The following is a 26,078-nucleotide window of genomic DNA, read 5'->3' on the forward strand; positions in this document are numbered from 1 at the left end:
TACATCCTCTGTTTTAGTATATCTAGTTCCGGCTCTCATTTGACCTATCACTAGTTTGATCAGTGCACTATTTTCTGTTACACATTTTCTGATTGGTCTCTGTGTACTATAAAACCTTGCTCTACATGGTGTGTGGCCACCCCCTGAAGAAGGCGTGTTTGCCGAAACGTGCGTTGGGGCTGTCACCATCACCCACGGGAGGTAAGGTTTACCTGCACAAATCCACTGTTATGTATGCACTAGTTAGCTATACGCTGCTTTTTTAGCGAAACTATGTTTTACATGGGGTTTGAGATACCAACATATGTATAGCACCACTTGGACATTTAAAATATATGCAGCCCCCTCATAGAGTTTATGTGGGTTATGGTGCCATTTTTGTGGTTTCCCACTTTTTAATGAGTCTTGTCTTTTTAAACTTGTTCCTATGTGTATTACTCTAATAAAATCTATATGTCGCTGTTTGCAAAGTTGGTTTCTGTGTACAATTTTCCTCGGATGTTATATTTTTATATTGCAGATTGTACATTTATAATAGGGAATATATATTTGTTTGTTGTTTCTTTATTTTTGAATTGGGAAAAAGGAGAATATTTAAACTTTTATCCTTTTTTAATATTTATTAAAACTTTTGTTTTACTTTTTGTCTTAGGCTAGTTTCACACTAGCGTTTGGAGGTGCAGCGGACGCTCGCCGTGAAGCTCCGCCCCCTGCCACGCCTCCTCCGGTCAGCTCCGCTTATGGGCGCATGACGCTGCATGCGACTTAGCATTGGGTGCGCAGGCCGTGCGCAGTATGTTTTTGCCGGTGCATGCGTCCTTTTGACGGTGCCCCGACCTGCGCCAAACGCATCGTGTTGCATTTTGGTGCGGCCGGCGCACCATCAAAAAGACGCATGCGCCGGCAAAAGCATGGCTGTGTACCCAATGCTAAAGATAGGATACGCAGGTCGCATGCAGCGTCATGCACCCATAGGCGGAGCTGACCGGAGGAGGCGCGGCAGGGGGCGGAGCTTCACTACGAGCGTCCGCTGCGCCTCCAAACCCTAGTGTGAAAATAGCCTTAGTCCCCTTAGGGGACTTGAACCTGTGATCTTTTGCTCACTTGTACTAAATACCGCAAATCAATGGCATTACAGTAAATAGTTACATTGACGCTCTCCTATGAACTGCAGACTGGGACTTAAAGAAGGACCAACATGACAGCAATGCTCAGACCCTGAAGATACATATAACTTGAAGGATAATGGGGCTTTCGCCTTCATGATTCATGAAGGTGAAGGGGACATTTCCCTCTTTATTATCCAGAGACTGATTGTAGTGATTCGATTTTAACTCTACGTGAACAGCTGTGATGAAGAAGGTCCAAAAAAGCAGAACTCCTTTGCTTGTCACAAGGAGACCTGCCTTAGGGTACAAGGAGACCTGCCTTAGGGTTGCCCACTCTGGACAATCCTTTTAAGTGATGTCATAATGTAGGTGTGGTCATGTTCTTAGAACAGGTCAGGTTGCTCAAGCATCCAGAAGCAAAACTGTATAATTCTGCACCTCACTTACTATGGGTCATTTCTAACACTAGGAAGCCTTCAGGGCACCAGGGTTTTGGGGGAAATTGCTACCTCTTTAACCACCCAAAGTTGAATTCCTTCTAGAATGAATGGATCTCCTGTTGGGGTTAGAAGATTTCTGTTTTTTTTTTTTTTGTATGGGCTTTATGCTCTTTTGGTGTCTACTTACTACCCCATGCCTGCTTTCTCTTCAGCGCCAGAGGAGAAGCCAGGCCATCCTGACGAATGGACCAGAGAAGACAAAGAAGTAGTTAGATGGAGCAAGAACAATCAAACAGTAGAAAACTCCAAGTGGTCATGGCTGTCACAACGGAAGGACAAAAAAAATAAATACATAAATAAAAATAAGACCTCCTAGTGGTCTTGCTGAATGAAAAGTGCAGATTTTTTTTAATATGACCGTAAAATCAATTTTTTGACCTTGAAGCTGATAAGACAATTTTCTATGCGGTTGGGCTCAGCTGCATTATGGGAGAGCGCCATTAGTTTCCATAAAGTTGGCATTTCTGTCCCTGAGCGAGTAGTGTATGTTACCGCAGGTAGTGATCATCAGGAATATCGCCGCTATCACCTCACCTCCGTGTATAATGAAACTGTTACACCCGCCGTCCCCTCACGTCTGACAATGTAAAGCTGACATTAATTGGGCTACAATCAAGACAGTAATTTGGGATAATTGGATTTCCGCAGTCAGAAGCTATAAACCTGTTACGATATGACATCGTTACTGTACAACAATAAACCGCCAAATGTCGGAGATACGTGGAATTTACGGCACTGGGGGAGGAGGGGATGACGGGTCCCGTCCCAGGGGAGTTTAGAAGGATGACATAATGTAGAAAAGAGGAAAAGCTTCACCGGATCACCAACATGTCCAAATTTAGTCCTTCACCACCTGGAACAAAGCCGCTGCAGGGTGGTAATCAAACAGAGGAAAGGACGCGCGGTTGTCCAGTTTAATCCAAGAAAATAAAATCACTTCTTTATTTAAAACAATTAAAATCCATATTAAAGCAGTGAATGAAAAATGCTCATCAACGTGTTTCACATGCTGTGTGTCTCCCTAAGCATGAGGAGACCACAGTTTCCCGTCTTTTGACCATGTCATATCCTCTCTGCCCGCCATCCTGAGAGCCTTGACTTATCTTGATCTGAGGATTAATGCCTAGTCTGGATCTTCAGCTTCCACATGGGAGTTGCAGCTTCTCCAGAGAGGGAGAGATCATCTATCAAATTTTTGGCCCATTGTCTATCTCACCTTGGTTTGACCCCTAGATTTGTCCCATGACTGTCCTTTTGTTTTTCTCCTTGACCATTCATTCTTCGATTCTTAGCCTGACCTCAGGTATTGCCAAACTGTTATGAATGAGTCACCGAGGAGGAAAAACAAAAACAAGCTAAGCCACAGAAAACCAGAGAGGTTGGTAACTAAGCGGATTGTAGACCCCTGATACTATCCATACAACTAGCAGTAGCCGTGGAGTGTACCTACGATGATCCTAGACGCCTCGTCACAGCCGGAGAACTAAATAAGCCTAAAGCAAGAAAAGGGGAAATCTAAACTGCCCCAGAGCAGATCCCAAAGCAATAGACAGCCCCCAAACATGTATTGTTGGTGAGACAAGATGAAAACACAAACACAGATAGAAAAATAGGCTGAGCAAACGATGGGGCCCACACTAACTAGAAAGGATAGGAAAGGAAAGATGCTGTCTGCAATCACGCACAAAACCCTGCCAAAAAATGACCAACACTTTCTGATAATAAAAACCCTGAAGCCGCTAGACTTAAATTCCCTATATCAGCACTCTGGTATATTCTGAAGACAGAGCAAAAAGAGACCAATCTGATCAGGGACAAAAAGCAAACTGGCATAAACAGAGACATAGGAATGGAAATTCAGCACAGCCCCACCAGGGGCTGGCTGACCACAAAAACTGAGTAAACCAGACCAAATCTCATGTGAAAAAATAGCAGAGCACACTTAGCTTGAGAAGGCAGGAATAGAACTGGAAACCAGAACCTCAGGGCAGGAAAATCACCAGCACAAAATTAGGGAGTCGGCTGTCTTAAATCCAGTCAGAGACTCCTGATGTCCACTCACAGTCCTCCACAGGTGGCAGGTCTCTGCCATTTAGATCAGCTTCATTACCTACTGTCACCACTAGAGGGAGCCCGGATGGAGAACTCACGACTCCTCTGTCAACACAGCCAGCTCCACCACCCTCACCAGAAGCCAGAGGTAAACCAGAAAATGAGTTCACAACACCCAACTATACTTTTTCCCTGCCTCTTGAATTCACTCAGAAAAACTAATCTCACCCCCAGAGCAGGATTCACAGCTACATTTCTCACTACTGCGGTATACTGCCCTCCATGCTGTAGTTTTCTAGTCTGTTACCTCTCCTGAAAGCTGCATTTACAACTGTACTGCTCAGTACTTCTGTATAATGTCCTGCATGCTGCAGTAGTTGTGTGCTTTATATCAACCCCCCCAGAGCTGGATACACAGTTACACTGCTCAGTATTGCTGCATCATATCCTACATGCTGCTGCTACTGAACAAGTGCTATATAGAGATAGTATAGCAGGAATCCTTGGTGTCTGTGTTTTGGAGACATCATAGCTGCTCCTCTCCACCCACTAGCTCAGCACAACTGAAAATCAGAAATGGAATCTACAGAGGTGAGAACTGGTGAAACATGCAAGATACAAGTCATACAATGGTCAGATATAGTGTTATATAATGATGTAGCAATAGTGTTTTTCTTCATGTACACGCAAAAACTTATTTTAAAAGTCTCCAGGTTCCATTTAATTCTTGAGTGACGGCTACAGTCAACGAGATTCAGTGAATTCCTTTGAATTGCAGCTGTATTTCCATAGTTAAAACCACTATATAAAAGTCTAAACCCCCCGGAAGGGTCAATGCTGAAGACTTGGGAATCCTGTAGCAAATGTAGAGCAGGTAGGCACATCAATAACGAGCCATGGGATTGTATGGAGAGGTCCTCCCTCGGGGTAAGAGCTGGCACATACGATCCCTCGTCTATACGCGGCCGCCGTCTGGCTGTGTTCAGGTTTAATGCCTTTCATTCATGGCCTGAAGCAAAGACTAGCGAGCTCTGAGCACAAAGAGAATAATTCCCTGACAGAAAAGGAATCGTTAAATCTGTGTGCAGCCGCCAAAGCTTCCTCCGCCGCCATTTCTCTATAATGTTTAAATTAATAGAGGGGAATCGCTGTCTGAAATCATTGGCATTGCACATTGTGTTAGGGTCGGCGGAACGCACCAAATATAAATAATAGTAGGTGCGTTCGCCGCCCGGGGTCCACCGTGCGGTAGATGACAAGACCGCTGCTGAACAATGGCAGATGCACCTAATAGGTGCAGGACTGCGCTCGGGTTAACGTCACTCAAACGCTAAAGCAAAGGCACAGGCCCTGTTAGCGTCACAGAGACCCGCGTGTGGCGTCGCAGCCGCGAACACCAATAGTTGCTGTTGCTACAGCGCAGCGGCAGAGAAAAGCCGCAAGCGTCGGCGCCGAGGACCGGGCGCCGGCGGCCGCTAGTGTAGGTGTGGAGCAAGTGGCGTGTAGCTTGCCACAACCCTGGAGCTGACTATTCACACTCGGTCACCACTCGTAATATCAGAGGGTAGGGGTTTCAAATGAGTCAGACACCAGTCCATACATCCATCACCATACACACACAGAATAATATGCTACACTAGCGCATCGCCGAGCCGCCATGCGGGCTTTTTATAGCGATGCGCTTCCGGGACCTTCCATTAGCATGGAAAGGACCAATCAAATCCGACATAGGACCTGAGCATGTGACCTCTGCTCTAGAGTGAGAGGTCAAGTTGCGGGCATGCCCAGTAGCACGGCATGAGGACTTAGCCTCAGGAGCAGTTCCCTGCAGAGCAGGTTGCGCTGCTATTACTGCACCAGAGGTGGCAGCAACATCCAGGCTGTCAGAGCGAGTCTGAGCAGCAAGCCTGGCTTGCCGTGATTGCTGAGCAGGAGTCCGAGCGGTCGGAGGAGAATGGGAGACCGCAGGATGTCTGGCTCTGGATTCCTGCTGTGCAGTGCCAGGAATCTGACGCCTAACATTACCCCCCCTCCTAGGGCCCCCCCCTCTGAGCCTCACTGCGCTCAAAGGCCGCGATCAGGAGCGGTGCATGAATGTTTTCCACCGGCTCCCAGGTCCGAGCCTCGGGACCATGACCCTTCCAGTCCACCAAATAAAATTTTTTGCCACGGACAAACCTGCGCCCCACGATGGCGTTAACCTCAAACTAGTCAGACGATAAATCTGATGACCCGGCAGGTGACTCAGGAAACCGGATCATGTGAACTGGTTTGAGGAGGGACACATGGAACACGTCCGAAATGGCCAAATGTGGAGGAAGAGCCAGGCGGTAGACCACCGAGCTAAGTCGCTCAAGGACCTTGAATGGTCCAATGTATCGCGGTGCGAACTTGGGAGACTCGACCCGCAGTTTAATATTTCGGGTAGAGAGCCATACCATGTCGCCAGGGGAGAAGCTTGGCGCGGGCCGCCGATATGTGTCGGCGGACGCCCTCATCCTTTCTTTAGATGCCCGGATAGCATCCTGAGTGCGATCCCAAATGTCCCCGGCCTCCACTGCCCAGTCTGCCACCCTGGAGTCAGTGGAGGATACTGGCATCGGGACGCATGGATGTTGACCGTAGTTTAAGAGGAAGGGCGTCTGTCCAGTGGAATCAGCCACCGCATTGTTTAGGGCAAATTCAGCCCAAGGTAGCAAGGATGCCCAGTCATCCTGCCTGGCAGAGACAAAATGCCGTAGATAGGTGACCAAGGTTTGATTGGCTCTCTCGACCAAGCCATTCGTCTCGGGATGGTAGGCGGAGGACAGATTTAGCTCGATGCTGAGTAAGCTGCAGAGCTCCCTCCAAAACCGAGACGCAAATTGGGGACCTCGGTCACTCACGATTTTGTCCGGCATGCCATGCAAACGGAATACGTGCTTAATAAACAAAGTGGCCAGATCTCGAGCGGAAGGCAGGCGTGCGAGTGGCACCAGGTGCACCATTTTGGAAAAATGGTCGGTGACCACCCAGATGACCGTACTGCCACCAGACTTGGACAGGCCAACTATGAAATCCATGCCAACCATCTCCCACGGTCTATCCGCCACTGGCAGGGGAAACAACAGCCCCGCCGGCCTCTGTCTAGAGGGTCTGTTCCGAGCACACGAAACACATGCTTGCACGTATTCCTTGAAATCTCGAGCCATATGTGGCCACCAATATGACCTTGCCAGGAGTTCGGCGGTCCGTTTATTACCAAAATGGCCACCCACCCTGGAGGCATGTGCCCAGGCGAGGACCTCCGGCCGTAGCTGAGGAGGCACCAAGGTCTTGCCCGGTGGTACCGACTCGAGAGCAACTGGAGCCACGGTCGTAAAACTCTCCGGCGGGAGAATTAACCGAGGCTCAGCTTCTCCTTCTTCCGCTGAGACCACTGAACGTGAGAGAGCATCCGCACGGACGTTCTTCTCTCCAGAGAGGTAGTGGAGGGTGAAGCGGAATCGGGAAAAGAAGAGCGACCACCTGGCCTGACGGGAATTCAGGCGTTGGGCCGTCTGTAGATAGACCAGGTTTTTATGGTCCGTATATACCTGAAAGGGAAACCGGGCTCCCTCCAGGAGATGTCTCCACTCAGAGAAAGCCAACTTCATGGCTAGCAGCTCCCTGTCGCCGATGGAGTAATTCTTCTCCGCCGGTGAGAAGGTTTTGAAATAGAAGAAGCAGGGATGCTTCCGACCTTGAGCATCCTTTTGATAAAGGACTGCTCCTGCACCGACGGAAGAAGCATCTACTTCAAGGATAAATGGCTTATCCACATCGGGACGATGTAATATGGGAGCGCCAGCAAAATGTGATTTTATAGCCGAGAAGGCCTTGGAGACATGTTCTGACCAAGCATTGGGGTTAGCTCCCTTCTTGGTGAGAGCAACCAAAGGAGCCACCAGTGTGGAAAAGTGTGGTATGAACTGGCGGTAGTAATTCACGAACCCCAAAAAGCGCTGCACCGCTTTGAGGGAATGGGGTTCCTGCCAGTCCATTACCACTTGTAGTTTGGCAGGATCCATGGCCAGCCCCTGGGCCGAGATGATATAGCCCAGGAACGGCAAGGACTCCTGCTCAAACTGGCACTTCGCCAGCTTGGCAAATAGCGAGTTCGCCCGCAGACGGTCGAAGACCCTGCAGACGTCTCTCCGGTGGGTGGTCAAATCTGGCGAAAAGATGAGTATGTCATCCAGATAGACCACCACCGAGGTAGAGAGCATGTCGCGGAAGACGTCATTGACAAAATCTTGGAAGACAGCTGGCGCATTACAAAGGCCAAAGGGCATAACCAGGTATTCGTAATGGCCATCCTTGGTATTGAAAGCTGTCTTCCATTCGTCTCCTTCGCGAATGCGGATCAGGTTGTATGCACCCCGCAGATCTAATTTAGTAAAGATCCGGGCCCCCCGCAACCTGTCAAATAACTCCGAGATCAACGGTAGAGGGTATTTGTTTTTAACCGTGATAGCATTGAGACCCTGGTAGTCAATGCAGGGGCGTAACTCTCCGTTCTTCTTCTGTACGAAGAAGAACCCTGCACCAGCCGGCGACACCGATTTTCTGATGAAACCCCTAGCCAGGTTCTCCCGGATATATTGGGACATAGCCTCCGTCTCAGGGAGTGATAAGGGGTAAACACAGCCTCGTGGAGGCTCTGTGCCTGGCAGATCAATCGGGCAACCATAGGAACGGTGCGGCGAGAGCGTCTCCGCAGACTTCTTAGAGAAGACGTCCGCGTACTGGTGGTAGGGTTTGGGGAGCGCGGAGAGATCCGCAGGCACTTCAGTGGAAGCCACCTGAACGCTGCCCCTCAGGCACCTTCCCTCAAGTCCTTGCCCCAGCCCAGTATCCTCCCCGAAGCCCAGTCAATATGAGGGGAGTGGCAACGAAGCCAGGGAACTCCGAGGAGCACCTGATCGATGCCATTGGGCATAATAAGCAGGGACAGAGTCTCCTGATGTGAGGGTGAAATAGAGAGTCTGAGTGGGACTGTCTGATGGGTCACCTGAGATGGTAACGGCACCCCATTTACCACCCTAATGGTCAGAGGTTGGGAGAGTAACACCAGAGGGATAGCGTGTCTCTGGGCAAAAGTCGAGGACATAAAGTTCCCCTTGGCCCCGGAATCCAGGGTGACCTCTGCCTCCCAGGTGGAGGACCCACTCTCTAACGTACCCCGGAACACCGGTTTGGGTGAAAAGGGTCCCACCTTGGATTGACCACCACCTACGGCCACTGAACGTGGTCGTCTTTTCGGCCGCTGAGGGCATGTGCCAGCCGAGTGGCCAAACTGTCGGCACTGATAACAGCGCACAGAGCTTCGCATCGGACGCGACTTAGTGCCGGTGCGAGACACCTCCATAGGCTCAGAGGAAGGGAGCTCCTGTGCGGGATATATCAGCGGCTCGGTAAAGGTGGGAGCCAAATTAACCCTACGTCTGGATTGCGCTCGTTCCAACCCGCGCTCCGTGAAGCGGAGATCAATGCGGGTGGAAACGGCGATCAACTCCTCCAGACTTGTGGGAATTTCCCTAGTAGCTAGAGCATCTTTTACGTGCTCAGCCAGGCCTCTCCAAAACACCGGGACCAACACTTTGTCCGGCCACTCTAACTCGGAAGCCAGTGTCCGAAACTGGACAGCATGATGGCTAACCGAAAGTGACCCTTGTGTTAAGGATAACAGTTGGAGAGCCGTATCGTGTGTGACCCGTGGTCCCAAGAAGACTTGCTTCAGAGCCGCGAGGAACTGAGCAGCTCCCTGTACCACGGGATCATCACGTTCCCACAATGGCGTGGCCCACTGTAATGCCCGGCCAGACAACAAATCCCACCTTAGCCCGCTCTGTAGGAAACCGTGCAGCCAGCAACTCCAGCTGAATGGAGCACTGACTAACGAATCCCCTACAGGAGGTACTATCACTCGAAAACTTATCGGGGAGCGGGAGGCGAGACATTGTCGGCGAGGGCAAAAGTGTGGGCGCACGTGAGACAGCCTCAGCGACTGTCTGAGCAGCAGCTAGTGCAGCATAGTTGGTGCTCTCAATAGCCGCCAACCTGCTCTCCAGCTGCCGAATGTAGCGCTGCAGCTGCTGCACGTCTGCCATTGCCAGCCAGACCCTGGCGCTAGTGTAATGTTAGGGTCGGCGGAACGCACCAAATATAAATAATAGTAGGTGCGTTCGCCGCCCGGGGTCCACCGTGCGGTAGATGACAAGACCGCTGCTGAACAATGGCAGATGCACCTAATAGGTGCAGGACTGCGCTCGGGTTAATGTCACCCAAACGCTAAAGCAAAGGCACAGGCCCTGTTAGCGTCACAGAGACCCGCGTGTGGCGTCGCAGCCGCGAACACCAATAGTTGCTGTTGCTACAGCGCAGCGGCAGAGAAAAGCCGCAAGCGTCGGCGCCGAGGACCGGGCGCCGGCGGACGCTAGTGTAGGTGTGGAGAAAGTGGCGTGTAGCTTGCCACAACCCTGGAGCTGACTATTCACACTCGGTCACCACTCGTAATATCAGAGGGTAGGGGTTTCAAATGTGTCAGACACCAGTCTATACATCCATCACCATACACACACAGAATAATATGCTACACTAGCGCATCGCCGAGCCGCCATGTGGGCTTTTTATAGCGATGCGCTTCCGGGACCTTCCATTAGTTTGGGAAGGACCAATCAAATCCGACATAGGACCTGAGCATGTGACCCCTGCTCTCCAGTGAGAGGTCAAGTTGCGGGCATGCCCAGTACCACGGCATGAGGACTTAGCCTCAGGAGCAGTTCCCTGCAGAGCAGGTTGAGCTGCTATTGCTGCACCAGAGGTGGCAGCAACATCCAGGCTGTCAGAGCGAGTCTGAGCAGCAAGCCTGGCTCACCATGATTGCTGAGCAGGAGTCCGAGCGGTCGGAGGAGAATGGGAGACCGCAGGATGTCTGGCTCTGGATTCCCGCTGTGCAGTGCCAGGGATCCGACGCCTAACACTCTGGTTCTCGATTTTGACAGCTAAAGTCAGTTCTATATCAATGCAGGGTTTGTAGCTACAGCAGGAGTGGAGCACGGGCATCAGTGGCTCCCTAGATAGAAACCAGACTCCTCGGGGGTGGGTCTAAAAGGACATGGTGTAAAGGGGAAGCTTCAACAGACTCAAGCAGATCTTACATTCCATCATATCTGGTGCTGCATTTACAATTCTGCTTTTTGCTGCCGAGATTTCTAAAGAGGCAGAAGTCATGTGACCAAATACGAACCAATAAAAAAAACTCCCTTGGGATTTGTGTCACGTGACTTTCCCACTTGCTTCCAGGACTTGAAATGCGATGTCATGGGAGACTGCACTCACGTAGCGCCAGGCTTTACGCAGCCTCCTGACATCTTTATTTTCCATGAAGAAAGAAAAGTTTCTTATTTGATTTTTTGTTTATTTCGCCGTCCGATCGATGTCTCAGAAGAGAAAACAAGGCAATCCATCATCCACTTACCCGAGGAAAGAAAAAACGGAAAGAACACAGAGAAGTAATTGCGCCAATTTAAGCGTTCCAGTTGACGACCATTTGCATAATAAGGTGTTTGCCGCGATCAGATTGGTAATTTTCAGCCGGGCGGGCGCAGAGGATGGCGGTTCGGAGCAGGTTGCTCGCGGTTCTCTGCTGTGTAATGGATTCTGTCAGTCTGGATGGCGGCGGCCGTTCTGCGTCCTGAATATAAAGCTGCAGTCACTTCTTATTACGAGAGGAGACGCATTTCCATGCGAAGCTTTCAGACACTTCCGAGCTTCACTCACCTCGTCAACGCCAATTGATCCGTCTGTCAGATTCCTTGTACGAGGTGGAAGATGTTTAATCTCCTGAGCGATTGTATTTTTTTTAAAGGTGACGGTGATGTCAGGACGTCTGATACAGGACATCGGAAACGGAGGAGAAATAGTGCAGGATCTCAGGGAACGGTCATTTTCGGCAGCTGATAATAGTCCAGGAGCGACGGATATCTCAGGGGCACAGGAAAATGGAAATGACTCAGCCGGGCAGATGTAGGACATAACATGAAATGGCTGATAACAGGGAGTAATAGATTGTAGTCTCCTGTCCTAGTCTCCTCCTCCAGTAATGGCTGATAATGGGGAGTAATAGATTGTAGTCTCCTGTCCTACAGTCTCCTCCCACAATAATGGCAGATAACAGGGAGTATTATTTACAGGATGAAAATTATCAAATGGTAAGACAGGATGTTGAGAAGGCCAAATTTTTAAATTCCTATTTTACATCTGTTTTCTCTCAGAAAGGAAATGTAACATCAACTGATCTTCACTGTCCTATTAAAGGAGTAGAAGAATCCAGGATATCTATAAACAGAAAGATAGTGAGGAAACACTTAGCTAACATAAATGAATTCAAGTCTCCAGGTCCAGATGACTTACACCCCAGAGTACTGAAGGAGATAGCAGAAGAAATTTTTGAACCACTCTCCTTAATCTTTGAAAATTCTTGGAGAACAGGAGAAGTCCCAGAAGACTGGAGAAGAGCAAATGTAGTTCCTATCTTCAAAAAGGGGAAGAAGGTGGACCCAGGGAACTATAGGCTGGTGAGTCTGACCTCTATACCAGGAAAGATCTTTGAACAAATTATTAAACAACATGTATGTAAGTACCTGGATAAGAATGAAGTGATTAACCAGAGTCAGCATGGGTTTGTAACTAATAAGTCATGTCAGACTAACTTAATTTTCTTCTATGACAGAGTCACTGACTGGGTGGATCAGGGAAATGCTGTAGATATAGTATATCTTCAGCAAAGCATTTGACAAAGTATCTCACCCCATCCTTATTGAAAAAATGACTAAGTATGGAATGGACAAGGCAACTGTTAGGTGAATTCATAACTGGCTTAGTGATCGGACCCAAAGAGTGGTCGTAAATGGCTGCACATCCAGTTGGAAGAATGTCTCAAGTGGGGTACCCCAGGGTTCTGTCCTGTGCCCTGCATTGTTCAACATCTTTATCAATGATTTAGATGAAGAAATTGAGGGTAAACTGATTAAATGTGCTGATGACACAAAGCTAGGAGGGATAGCTAATACTAGCGAAGAGAGAGGATTCAAAAAGATATAAATAAACTGGAGCAGTGGGCAGCAACTAGCAGAATGGTTTTTAACAGGGAAAAATGCAAAGTACTACATCTGGGCAATAAAAATGAAAAAAGCATATACAGAATGGGAGGAATAGGGCTAAGCAAAAGCACATGTGAAAAATACTTGGGTATCCTAATAGATCACAGACTGAGTATGAGTCAACAGTGTGATGCAGCAGCAAAAAAGGCAAATACAATCCTGGGATGTATTAACAGAAGAATACGGTCTAGATCACGTGAAGTCATTATTGCCCTCTAATCCTCTTTGGTCAGACCTCATCTGGATTACTGTGTCCAGTTTTGGGTGCCACATTTTAAAAAAGATATCAACTAACTGGAGCAAGTTCAGAGAAGAGTGACCAGAATGGTGACCGGTCTGCAAACCCTGTCTTATGAGGAAAGGTTGCAGGATTTGGGAATGTTTAACTTGAACAAAAGAAGACTGAGCGGAGACCTAATAGCTGAATAGCTGTCTACAACTATCTCAAGGGCAATCAGACTGTAGAAGGATAATATTTATTCTCGTTTGCACAAGGAAAGACTAGATGCAATGGGATGAAACTGAATGGGAGGAGACACAGATTAGATATTAGAAAAAAGTTTTTGACAGTGAGGGTGATCAATGAGTGGAACAAGTTGCCATGAGCGGTGGTGAGTTCTCCTTCAATGGAAGTCTTCAAACAGAGGCTGGACAGACATCCAGACATCTGTCTGGGATGATATAGTGAATCCAGCTTTGAGCAGGGGGTTGCACCAGATGACCCAGGAAGTCCCTTCCAATTCTACTATTCTATGATTCTATAATAGATTGCAGTCTCCTGTCCTAGAGTCACCCCCCCCAGTAATGTAATGGCTGATAACAGCGAGTAATAGATTGTAGTCACCATCTAGGGCACGATGCACGCGGTGGACAGCTTTGATTATGAAGTGATATAAAAAAAATTTGATATAATTTATTTCTTGGATTTCACAGGGTTCCAGTTAAAAGTTTTGTAAATATGTATAAAACTTATACAGGGGGCATTTATGCACATGTAATCTAAGTACATGTATCAAAGTACTGGCAGTTATAACATGGATGAATGTGACACGCATCTCTATTCTCGTCATACAGGTAACCAGCTCTTTCAATCTCTGCTCTGAATCACCCTGTGTTTCTCCACTCCATTCAATGTCAGCAAGCAGTTTAATCCTGAATGCTATTTATGTATTTTCAACTATGCAAGCTTATATCTGGTATATAGTTTATTCAACTTACTCTGCTTGTCCCCTTATGTTGTGAGGTCAAGAAACATTTCAAAGTGCTTTATGATCCATGTAGTGCTGGACATCTGTTTATCTGACCACAACATTTTATTGGGTCCTGCTGTCTCAATTTAGTTTGATTGATTAACGAGGAGAGACAGCACAAAAAAAAAAAAAAATCTAAGACTTAGCCTCCTATATATTCAGACATAGCTTGGGGAAGGCATTTATGCAGGGGGCATTTATGCACATGTAATCTAAGTGCATGTATCAAAGTACTGGTAGTTATAACATGGCAGTTAGACAGGGCAGGAGACAGGTAAGACATTTATATACATCTACTCCCTGTAAAATAGGAATACAACAAATATATACCATATGCGTTTGTGTAATTTATATCCTTGCCGCTGCATTCACACACATCCACCGCCCTGGCATTAACTCTCTACACTCCATCCATAGTGGCCCCTCGCTCCTTTCCTCTCCTATGTATAGCACTCACGCTCTTTTCACATTGTTAAATTGCACAGATCCAGTCAGTCCCACCATTCAACATAAGAGACACTCTCACAAATCACTTAACCATCTGCTCACTCTTTCTATCCTCCTTCTCCTAGTCGCAGGAGACATTGCTCCCAACCCTGGTCCCCCATGTTATAGAAAATCAAACCCCCCAACTGCTACACTCAGAAACCCCTCTAATCTTATTAATATTCCCTGCATGCCATCTGTCTCTCTTAATTGTGCACTTTGGAATTCTCGCTCAGTGTGTAACAAACTCTCCTTCACTCATGACTCTTTCTTTTCTAATTCTCTTAACCTTCTGGCTCTTACTGAAACCTGGATCCAGCAGTCAGACACTACCGCTGCTGCTGCTGCTCTTTCACACGGGGGACTACACTTCTCTCATACCCCAAGATCAGACAATAGAGCAGGTGGAGGCGTTGGTCTGCTCCTATCACCAAAATGTACCTTTCAGATTATCCCTCAACTACCCTCACTAGTCTTCCCTTCTTTTGAGGTCCATGCCGTCAGACTCTACACCCCCTTCTCCATGCGAGTGGCGGTGGTGTATCATCCTCCCGGCCCCTCCCATCAGTTCCTGGATCATTTTGCCACTTGGCTTCCACATTTTCTCTCCTGTGACATCTCTACCCTCATCATGGGAGATTTCAACATCCCCATTGCTCTTCCCCTCTCCCCATTTGCTACTCACTGTGATACCTATGTGATATGTATGGTGTGTGCATGAAGAAGATAGGTATCCAGATTCCAGATTAGATGATCACGAGTCTTATTGTTCACTTTTTGCATTTAATTCAGCACAAGTAGAGAAGAGCTGAACTTGACCGATACATGACCTGTTAGGAACACGGTGGTTTTAGTGAAAAACAACCACAATGCGCCTGCGTAACACGAGCTGGCCACGAGCTCAAAGATTAACCACGCAGGTGCCAAGCATGAACGTGTTATATAAGCATTACTTGCAGAAAGTACTGCGCATGGTTGAACTGATATCTGATTATAAACAATATAAAACAAAGGGGGCTTTCACGGGTGGAGAGGGACGTTTCCAGGAGGCTTTATGGACGCATAACTTCTGTGATGTTGTGTTAACTGGATGTTTCCTCTTTAACCCGTCGATGTCCCCCGAGGGAAGAGTGATGCTACAATATCCGGTAAAAAAACGAATTGATGCTTACTTTTCTCTATTTTATAGATGATGATAATGATCAATGTAATGTTAGACTAGTGCTGCTATAATTCATGTGCCTATAACACACATATCAAAGTGTTACCTAAGTCATTAATTACTTAAATGTTTTCTCATTACTAATAAAATATAAATTGTTTTACCGAAATAAAGACCTAGTAGTCTTTTTGCCTAATTAGTATATTAGTGAGCGCTATGTAAGTAAGGGGCTTGCCCCTCTCGAAGTAAAAATTCGGTAAGACACTCACCTTTTATCTCTAACCTCCTCGTTTGGCCTTTCGCAGCTTACTAATTCTTCAACGCATGAAGACGGAAACTCCCTCGACTTGGTCTTCTCTCGGCTTTGTACAGTGGATGACTTTGCAAACTCCCCTCTCTGACCACAATCTTCTTTCATTCTCTATCAAGAACTGCCAGGCCGCTCAGGTCACCCCCACTGCCCATATTTATAGAAACATACAGGCCATTAACACCCAGAAACTTATGAAGAACTTGCAGTCTTCATTGGCCCCTATCTCATCCCTCTCATGTCCTGATTCTGCATTGAAGCATTACAAGGAAACACTTCAAAGTGCCCTGGATGAATTTGCACCCCCTATAAATAGAACACCACAACACAGACGGCGACAACCCTGGCACACCCTGCAAACATGTTTCCTGCAGCGGTGCTCCAGGTGCGCCGAACGTCTGTGGAGAAAATCCAATCTACACGAAGATTTCATCCATTATAAGTTTATGCTTAGAACATACAACACTGCCCTTCACCTCTCCAAACAAACCTATTTCAACACCCTCATCACCTCACTGTCCAATAACCCGAAATGTCTCTTTATGACACTTTTCATTCTCTACTCAACCCAAGAGTACAGGCCCCAACCACGGAGCTCCGAGCTGACGATCTGGCCATTACTTCAAAGAAAAAATCGACCAGATCCGACAGGAAATTATCTCCCAATCACCTCATACCATGCACCGTCCTCCCTCCCCCACTGCATCTAGCTCACTCTCTGACTTTGAACCAGTCACAGAAGAAGAAGTAAGCAGGCTCCTTGCATCTTCTCGCCCAACCACTTGCACCAGTTACCCATTTCCGTCACATTTCCTCCAGTCCCTTTCCCCTGCTGTCACCCCTCACCTAACCAAAATATTTAACCTCTCTCTCTCTTCTGGTATTTTTCCCTCCTCATTTAAGCATGCCATCATACATCCACTACTTAAAAAACCATCTCTCGACCAAAACTGTGCCACTAACTACAGACCTGTCTCTAATCTTCCCTTCATCTCTAAACTCCTGGAACGCCTGGTCCACTCCCGTCTTATCCGCTGTCTCTTTGATAACTCTCTTCTCGACCCTCTCCAATCCGGTTTCCGCTCTTTACACTCTACTGAAACTGCCCTCACTAAAGTCTCTAATGATCTACTAACAGCTAAATCAAATGGTCATTACTCCATGCTAATTCTCTTGGATCTCTCTGCAGCATTCGACACTGTGGATCATCAGCTCCTCCTCACTATGCTCCGTTCCATTGGCCTCAAGGACACCATTCTCTCCTGGTTCTCCTCCTATCTCTCTGACCGCTCCTTTACTGTATCTTTTGCTGGTTCCTCCTCCACTCACCTTCCCCTTAATGTTGGGGTTCCTCAAGGATCGGTTTTAGGCCCCACCTCTTCTCCTTGTACACTGCCCCTATTGGTCAAACAATCACCATCTCTATGCTGATGACACCCAATTATAAGCTTCTTCTCCTGACATCACGCCAACCTTTCTAGAAAACACCGGCGATTGTCTAAATGCTGTGTCTAACATCATGTCCTCACTATATCTGAAACTGAACCTGTCAAAGACTGAACTCCTTGTGTTTCCTCCCTCTACTAATGTACCTATACCCGACATTGCCATTTCTGTGTGTGGTTCCACTATTACTCCCCAGCAATATGCCCGCTGTCTTGGGGTCATACTTGACTCCGAGCTTTCCTTTGCCCTCCACATTCGATCACTGGCTCGCTCTTGTCATCTGCACCTCAAAAGCATTTCTAGAATTCGACCTTTTCTTACTTTTGACTCTGCAAAAACTCTTACTGTTTCTCTTATTCATTCTCGTCTCGACTATTGTAACTCCCTTCTAATCGGTCTCCCTCTTACCAAACTCTCCCCTCTCCAATCTGTCTTGAATGCTGCAGCCAGGATCATATTCCTCATCAATCATTACACCGATGCCTCTACCTTGTGCCAGTCATTACACTGGCTACCCATCCACTCCAGAATTCAGTATAAACTTATTGCCCTCACCCACAAAGCCCTCCATGACTCAGCACCACCATACATCTCCTCCCTTGTTTCAGTATACCACCCTACCCGCGCCCTCTGTTCTGCTGATGACCTGAGGTTAGCATCCTCAATAGTCAGAACCTCCCACTCCCGTCTCCAAGACTTTACACGTGCCGCGCCAATTCTTTGGAATGCACTTCCCAGGTCAATACGATTAGTCCCCAATCCCCACAATTTTAAGCGTGCCCTGTAAACGCATTTATTCAGACTGACCTATCGCCTCAACACATTAACCTAATCTATCCCTGTGTGGCACAGCCAAAAGTTTTACCATAACCAGATTTCCTGCATCATGTTCCCACATGCTTTATGCATCCATTAGCCCTCTGTGTCTGTACTGTTACACACTTAACATTATGGCTGGTCCATACAATCAGGGCAACTGTTACCACCCACCTTTCGTGTCTACCTCTTTCCTCATAGACTGTAAGCTTGCGAGCAGGGCCCTCACTCCTCTTGGTATTTGTTATAATCTATGTGATTATTGTTATGCTGTAATGTCTATTGTCTATACAAGTCCCCTCTGAAATGTAAAGTGCTGCGGAATATGTTGGCACTATAGAAATAAAATTTATTATTATTATTATACATCCCGTGAGCCATCACCAGTGCAGTACGGTGATCCCTATCATCCCCCCATGTGCAGGGTACTACAGCGTGTCCAGCAGATGGTCCTGCACCTTGTAGAGTTCATGGATGTCACATCGTTATTAAACTGTAACAGGTTCTAACATGTTCTAACATCGATGTTCTAATATTCAAAAATAATTCAGACATTTTAATTATAGTACCACATCTGGTCACTGGGAGTGCTGCAGAGAAAGAAACAATCCTATCAGCAATGATCTGATCAGTAATCTCGGGGGAGGAATCTGTGGTAACTTCCATTTCTTTAGGTGGGGAGACAGGGGAACATGCATGCCCTGAACTCACCCCATCCAAGAAAATGGAGACAGCCAATTTCTTCTCATAGATGGGGGTCTCAGAGGGGGAATCCCTAACTACTAGATATTGGTATTATGCATACACTGTGTTCCAAATTATTATGCAAAAAATATTTCCTCATATTTTCTGTAAATTACCTATAGGAATTGCAGTCATTGTTATTTTCCAGTCATCTAATATTCTAGTATAATTGCAATGTTTTTGAACAAACTGCCTATAAAAACAGTATATTTTTAAAAATAATAAACACTCAAAATGCGTGTTCCAAATTATTATGCACAGCAGAGTTTTCAACCTTTTTATTTTTATTTTGAACAAAAAAATGGTGAATTGTGAAATTATAAGCATTATCAGCTTATTACAAAATGAAATCAAACAGTTTTCAATTCAAAACTTTATTCTAGGTGATGTTACATTTGCACATAGGACCCCTTGTTCGAAAGAAGCTTCTGAACTCTCTCGTCCATTGAATTTGTCAGTTTTTGGATTGTTTGTGCTTCGTTTTGCCTGTGGACAGAATCCCCTCCCAGAGCTGTTGCTTAGACGTGAACTGCCTCCCGCCATCATAGACGCTCCTTTTGATGATGCTCCAGAGGTTCTCAATGGGGTTGAGGTCAGGGGAAGATGGTGGCCACACCATAAGTTTGCCCTATTTTATGCCCATAGCAGCCAGAGATGCAGATGTGTTATTTGCAGCATGAGACGGTGCATTATCATGCATGAAAATGATCTTGCTGCGGAAAGCACGGTTCTTCCTCTTGAACCATGGCAGGAAGTGCTGTTTTAGAAACTCCACATAGATTATGGAGTTCATCTTTACCCCTTCAGGGATCCTAAAGGGGCCGACAATCTCTCTCCCCATGATTCCAGCCCAAGACATTACTCCACCTCCTCCTTGTTGGCGCCTTAGCCGTGTTTTCATGGGGTGTCCATCAACCAGCCATCCTCCACTCCATCCATCTGGACCATCGAGCGTTGCACGGCACTCATCGGTGAACAGTTTGGAAGTCAGTCTTCATGTATCGTTTGGCCCACTGGAGCCGTTTCTGCTTGTGTGCAGTGGGTAGAGGTGGTCGACAGGATGGCTTACGCACAGCTGCAAACCTCTGAAGGACCCTGCATCTTGTTGTTCGGGGGACGTTGGAGGCACCAGCAGCTTCAGAAACTTGTCTGCTGCTATGACAAGGCATTTTTGCAGCTGCTCTTTTAACCTGACGCAATTGCCTGTTGGAAAGAGTCCTCAATTTTTCCTTATCAGCACGCACACGTGTGCGCTGGGAATCAGCGACATACTTCTTGATTGTGCGATGATCACGATGAAGTGTCTTGGCAATGTTGATTGTAGTCATGCCTTGACCTAAATACTCCACAATTTGTTGCTTCTCAGCAGCCGACACATCCTTTTTATTTCCCATTTTGGCAAAAAATGTAGGCTGCTTAATAATGTGGAACAGCCTTCTTAAGTAGTCTTGCCTTTATTTGGACACACCTGCCCAACTAATTTGCACAGGTATCTGCAATTGCTTTCAGTGATATAAAGAGCCCTGACACACATCACCATCAAGGAGTGTAAATGACAGACAAAAAAATTCTAACCTTATCACTCCTATACTCTTTTTGCATAATAATTTGGAACACAGTTTATATAACGGTATGTAGATATATCTACTGTATATTGCATTTAAGGTTGGAAAACACTCTTAAAGCCAAATATCCACAGGAGAAATACATCCTGGTCACGTGTAACTCTGTAAGATTCTGTTACTTTCTCTCAATCTTGATTCCTTTCAACTCATCATGTATTAACTAATAGTCATACTAAAGCATTTGCTAAACTTTACTTGCAATACCGTGCCTGACCACATGGTGTGCTGATAAGAAGCCTGGGGGTGCCATAAATACCTTACAGCTCCACTTACAGTGTCGCTACAGTGTTTCCACTTCCAGTAGTGATCAGAAAATGGTCAACGAGCTGCTGTAGATGGAGCTGAGTGTCAACGGCTGCTATGTAATGTTTTACTAGCGGTGATTTACCGGCTTGTCCATTATGAGTTAAACTTAATGGGCCAAAGGTGGTAGAAAAAAAAAGAAAATTAGACTCACCACCTGGACTGGTGCTGCCTCTCGACACTGGTCATTTGAAATCAAACTCCAGTAGGATCATCATGTGATCACAGCAGCCAATCATTTGTGATGGAATGTGAAGGATGCAGACAATCAGCGACTGCAGCGCTCACTAAACTTACTGTACTGGTGGAAAACACAATATGGAGTGCGAAAAAGTGGCACTGGACCAGGAGGGGAGTAATTTTTTTTTTCTTACACTGCCCAGAGCCTATTAAGTTTAACTCAAATAGTAATGAAGAACCCCTTCAATCCCCAAAATCACATCTACAGAATGGGAGGAATAGAACTAAGCAACAGCACGTGAGAAAAATACTTGGGTATACTAACAGATCACCGACTGCACAGGAGTCAGCAGTGTGATGCAGCAGCAAAAAAGGCAAACACAGTTCTAGGATGTATTAAGAGAACCATAGAGCCTAGATGACGTGAAGTAATCATCCCCTTCTACTCCTCATTGGTCAGTCTTCATCTGGAATACTGTGTCCAGTTCTGGGCACCAAAGTTTTAAAAAAGACATTGAAAAACTGGAGCAAATTCAGAGAAGAGCGACCAGGATGGTGAGTGGTCTGAAAAGTATATCCTACGAGGAACGATTAGAGGATATGGGAATATTTAGCTGCAAACAAGAAGGCTAAGAGGAGACTTAATAGCTGTCTACAAATATCTGAAGGGCTGTCACAGTGTAGAGGGATCATCCTTATTCTCATTTACACAAGGTAAGACTAGAAGCAATGGAATGAAACTGAATGGGAGGAGACACAGATTAGATATTAGAAAAAAGTTTTTGACAGTTAAGGTGATCAATGAGTGGAACAAGCTGCCACGAGAAGTGGTGAGTTCTCCTCCAATAGAAGTCTTCAAGCAGAAGCTGGACGGACATCTGTCTGAGATGGTTTAGTGAATCCTGCATTGAGCAGGGGGTTGGACACGATGACCCAGGAGGTCCCTTCCAACTCTAACATTCTATGACTCCCCCCAAAAATATTCTATTTTTCAAGAGCCAGACGAGCGATGATCATCCAATCTGAAAGGGTCTCTCTCTTTCGGCAACACAGTCCAAAGTATATTACATGGCTGATACCAGAGTGGAGGGCGGCCTGGCGATTATTGGCAATGGCTTTGTCTATGTAGGTCTGCAGTCACTTGTTGACGGGACAATTAATCCTGCGCCGGACACAATGTTTCACTCTTTGTGCATAATTACTAATTTCATCATATATTGAAATGTCTCCCAATGATTTCTAAATGGCAAGTGATTCATCTCGATGAAAGGTTGATGTGTCCGGGACCAATATCTTCACCCCTCGCCGTGCCAATAAAAACATTCCTCCTGATTTATTTGCTGCTCTTACTCGCAGTTTACAGCTGCCGGCGGTGGGACAAACATGTCTGCTCTGAACCGTAGGATGAAGGAGAGCTTGCCAGGAGCACTCCATCTCCCTGTCTCCTGCGACGCGCTCACACGTGTCTCACAAGCAGGGTCGAGTCGGTTTTGTCTTCTTCAATCAATGAAATTTGCCCATGAACCCAATTCTAGTCTCGGCATTGTGCCAAGTTGTTGGGAGCAGTTCTCCAGGAAGCGCTTAACGTGGGATCCCACCTATAAGGTCCAGACAGCCATACAGTGCGACAGACCAGGGGTCCATGTGACTCAAGGTTTTCCTCAACAACTTCAAGACGGTCAGAATTCTTGTCAATGTTGGGATTTACCAATAATTTTTTTCCTCGATAGCAAAAAATGAGATTGGTGGACAGTGGTGGAAATTCCTCAAATTAACAAAATTATCACAAAGTCACCATGGAGCCTCGGCCTTAAACAATCTGTAAACATTTTCCTTGTCCAAAAGAAGCAGCCACAGCTTCTTTGTCTTGTTTTACTTCCTTAAACAGCGTCACTTACAGCAGGCACACGTGGATTCTGCTGGAGAGGACTACATAGTGGAGAACATTGCTGGATTCTGATGGAGCGGATTACATAGTACAGGACCCTCCTATAGACTATGTCGATGGATTCTGCTCAAGTGGCCTAAAATGCAGAATATTTCTATAATTCATGCGAAGAGATCCTGCTCGAGTGGACTACAGCGTACGCAACATTCCTAAAGACTACGGTAGAGGATTCTGCTGAAGCGGACAACAGCACCTAGACAGTGCAGAATGCCCCTATAGTCCATACCATTGGTTTCTCCTGGAGCGGACTACACAGTGGAGAACATTCCTAATGGCCAAGCCTTTGGATCCTGCTGGAGCGGACAGTACCTAGTGTAGAATACTCTTATAGTGCATAGCAGTGGTTTCTATTGGTGCGGACTACATAGTGCAGAAAACTCCTGTAGTTCACTCCACGTCATTGAATTCTACTGGAGCAGACTATAAAGTATAGAAAATTCCTATAGACCACGGTAAAGGATCCTGCTGACATGGATGACATGCAGAACATTCCTACTAGTCAAGACTATGGATCCTGCTGGAGTGGACAGTACAGAGTCAATATAGAACATTCCTATCAACCATTTTAGCCGTTTCTGTGGAAGCAAACTACATAAGAGGACATTCCTATAGACTACACCAGTATATCCTGCTAAAACAGATTGCAGCTAATAGTGCAGAACACTTCTACAGTCCATATCTTTGGTTTCTGCTGGAATGGACAACAGAGTGCAGAAAATTCCTATAGACCACACAGTGCATCCTACTGGAAGGGGATACACAGAGCAGAACATTCCTATAGAACACTGAGTGGATCATACTGGAACGGATTACACAGAGCAGAACATTCCTATAGAACACAGAGTGGATCATACTGGAACGGACTACAGAGAGCAGAACATTCCTAAAGAACACAGAGTGGATCCTACTGGAACGGACTACACAGATCAGAACATTCCTATAGAACACAGAGTGGATCCTATTGGAACGGACTACACAGAGCAGAACATTCCTAAAGAACACAGAGTGGATCCTACTGGAACGGAGTACACAGAGCAGAACATTCCTATAGAACTCAAAGTGGATCCTACTGGAACGTACACAGAGCACAACATTCCTATAGAACACAGAGTGGATCCTACTGGAACATACACAGAGCAGAATATTCCTAAAGAACACAGAGTGGATCCTACTGGAACGGACTACACAGATCAGAACATTCCTATAGAACACAGAGTGGATCCTACTGGAACAGTGTACACAGAGCAGAACATTCCTATAGAACACTGAGTGGATCCTACTGGAACGGAGTACACAGAGCAGAAGATTCCTATAGAACACTGAGTAGATCCTACTGGAACGTACACATAGCAGAACATTCCTATAGAACACTGAGTGGATCCTACTGGAACGGAGTACACAGAGCAGAACATTCCTATAGAACACTGAGTGTATCCTACTGGAACGTACACAGAGCAGAACATTCCTACAGAACACTGAGTGGATCCTACTGGAACAGACTACACAGAGCAGAACATTCCTATAGAACATAGAGTGGATCCTACTGGAACAGACTACACAGATCAGAACATTCCTATAGAACACAGAGTGGATCCTACTGGAACGTACACAGAGCAGAACATTCCTATAGAACACTGCGTGGATCCTACTGGAACGTACACAGAGCAGAACATTCCTATAGAACACTGAGTGGATCCTACTGGAACGGACTACACAGATCAGAACATTCCTACAGAACAGAGAGTGGATCCTACTGGAACGTACTACACAGAGCAGAACATTCCTATAGACCATGGTAATGGATCCTGCTAGAACAAACTATGTATTACTGGTGTGGATCTGTCATTACTTTACATCAGGGATTTACAGCCTTTGGCAATGATGTCTTAGTTTATGGCGAAGCATAAAAGAAGGTAAGAAACATTAATAGCAGCTGGGACAATATATTTTATAAAAATGTAAGAAATCATAGCGGCAGATGGTTGGAGGCGCTGTGCAGAGAATGACGGCACCAGATGGGGCAGTATATTACGTGGAAAGATTCAGACACCAGACAGAACGATATCAAAATGTCGATAATGTGAAAAAATCATTGGTGAATTGTGTACAAAAAAACATTACAGCGTGAGAGCGACATGGTGGCCGGGGTCAAGAGGATCTCTGACATCCAAAGCTGCCCACATCTGAGCTAGTGGCAACTGAGACCGTCCTCATCTGGCTCCGGCCACAGCAAGTGTTGGCTATAATAATCCAAACGGTCGGCATGCTAGACGGGGACGATGTGTTGGATTATCATACACTCTGATCTCCTGTTCCTCAGGTTACTACTGGAGATCCAGCCATTGGTGGACACTCATTGTCATCTTGGTGGACACTCATTGTCATCTTGGTGGACACTCATTGTCATCTTGGTGGACACTCATTGTTTTCTTGGTGGACACGTGCTATGTGATTTGGCTAGTAAGCCTACCAGAAGGAACCATTGGGTGATGGGTAGCTTAAAGCCATGGCCAAAGCCACGATCAAAGCAGATATGGATGCATGTGGCCTTCACAACATCTAGACTCCACCACCAGGATGACACAGCAGATTTTGTAGAATTGGGATTCTCTTATATTTTGTTTTCTGTGACCACTTAACAAATTATGCTTAGATACTGAGTCGAGACCAGTGTGGTCTTCTGCTGCTGTAGTCCATCTTCTTGTGTTTGGAAAGACGTCCTTCTGCAGACCATCATTGTATCACATGGTTTTTGGAGGTCTCCATTCATTCCAGTGCTCACTCATTAACAAGACCTCTTCCCTACTGGAACTCTTTGGACTCCATTTTCCATAAGTAAACTATTCCACCAGGAACCACATGAAACACCATGGTCACAGTCGGTGCGAAACTAAAAGGGTCACAAATACCACCAGGCCAGCCTGTACTCTTGGGGGCCCAACCCCTTTAGGCCCTTAGGGTA

General features: G+C 46.3%; 1 protein-coding gene across 2 annotated transcripts in view; it reads right to left on the minus strand.

Annotated features, from left to right (window-relative positions):
* TSNARE1 (t-SNARE domain containing 1) overlaps positions 1–26,078 on the minus strand; it is a 232,822-nt gene that overhangs the window by 9,573 nt on the left and 197,171 nt on the right. The window lies entirely within an intron of this gene.

This window comes from Dendrobates tinctorius, unplaced genomic scaffold (assembly GCF_039654945.1).
Source record: "Dendrobates tinctorius isolate UK_male_01 unplaced genomic scaffold, ASM3965494v1 ptg000116l, whole genome shotgun sequence".
NCBI lineage: Eukaryota > Metazoa > Chordata > Amphibia > Anura > Dendrobatidae > Dendrobates > Dendrobates tinctorius.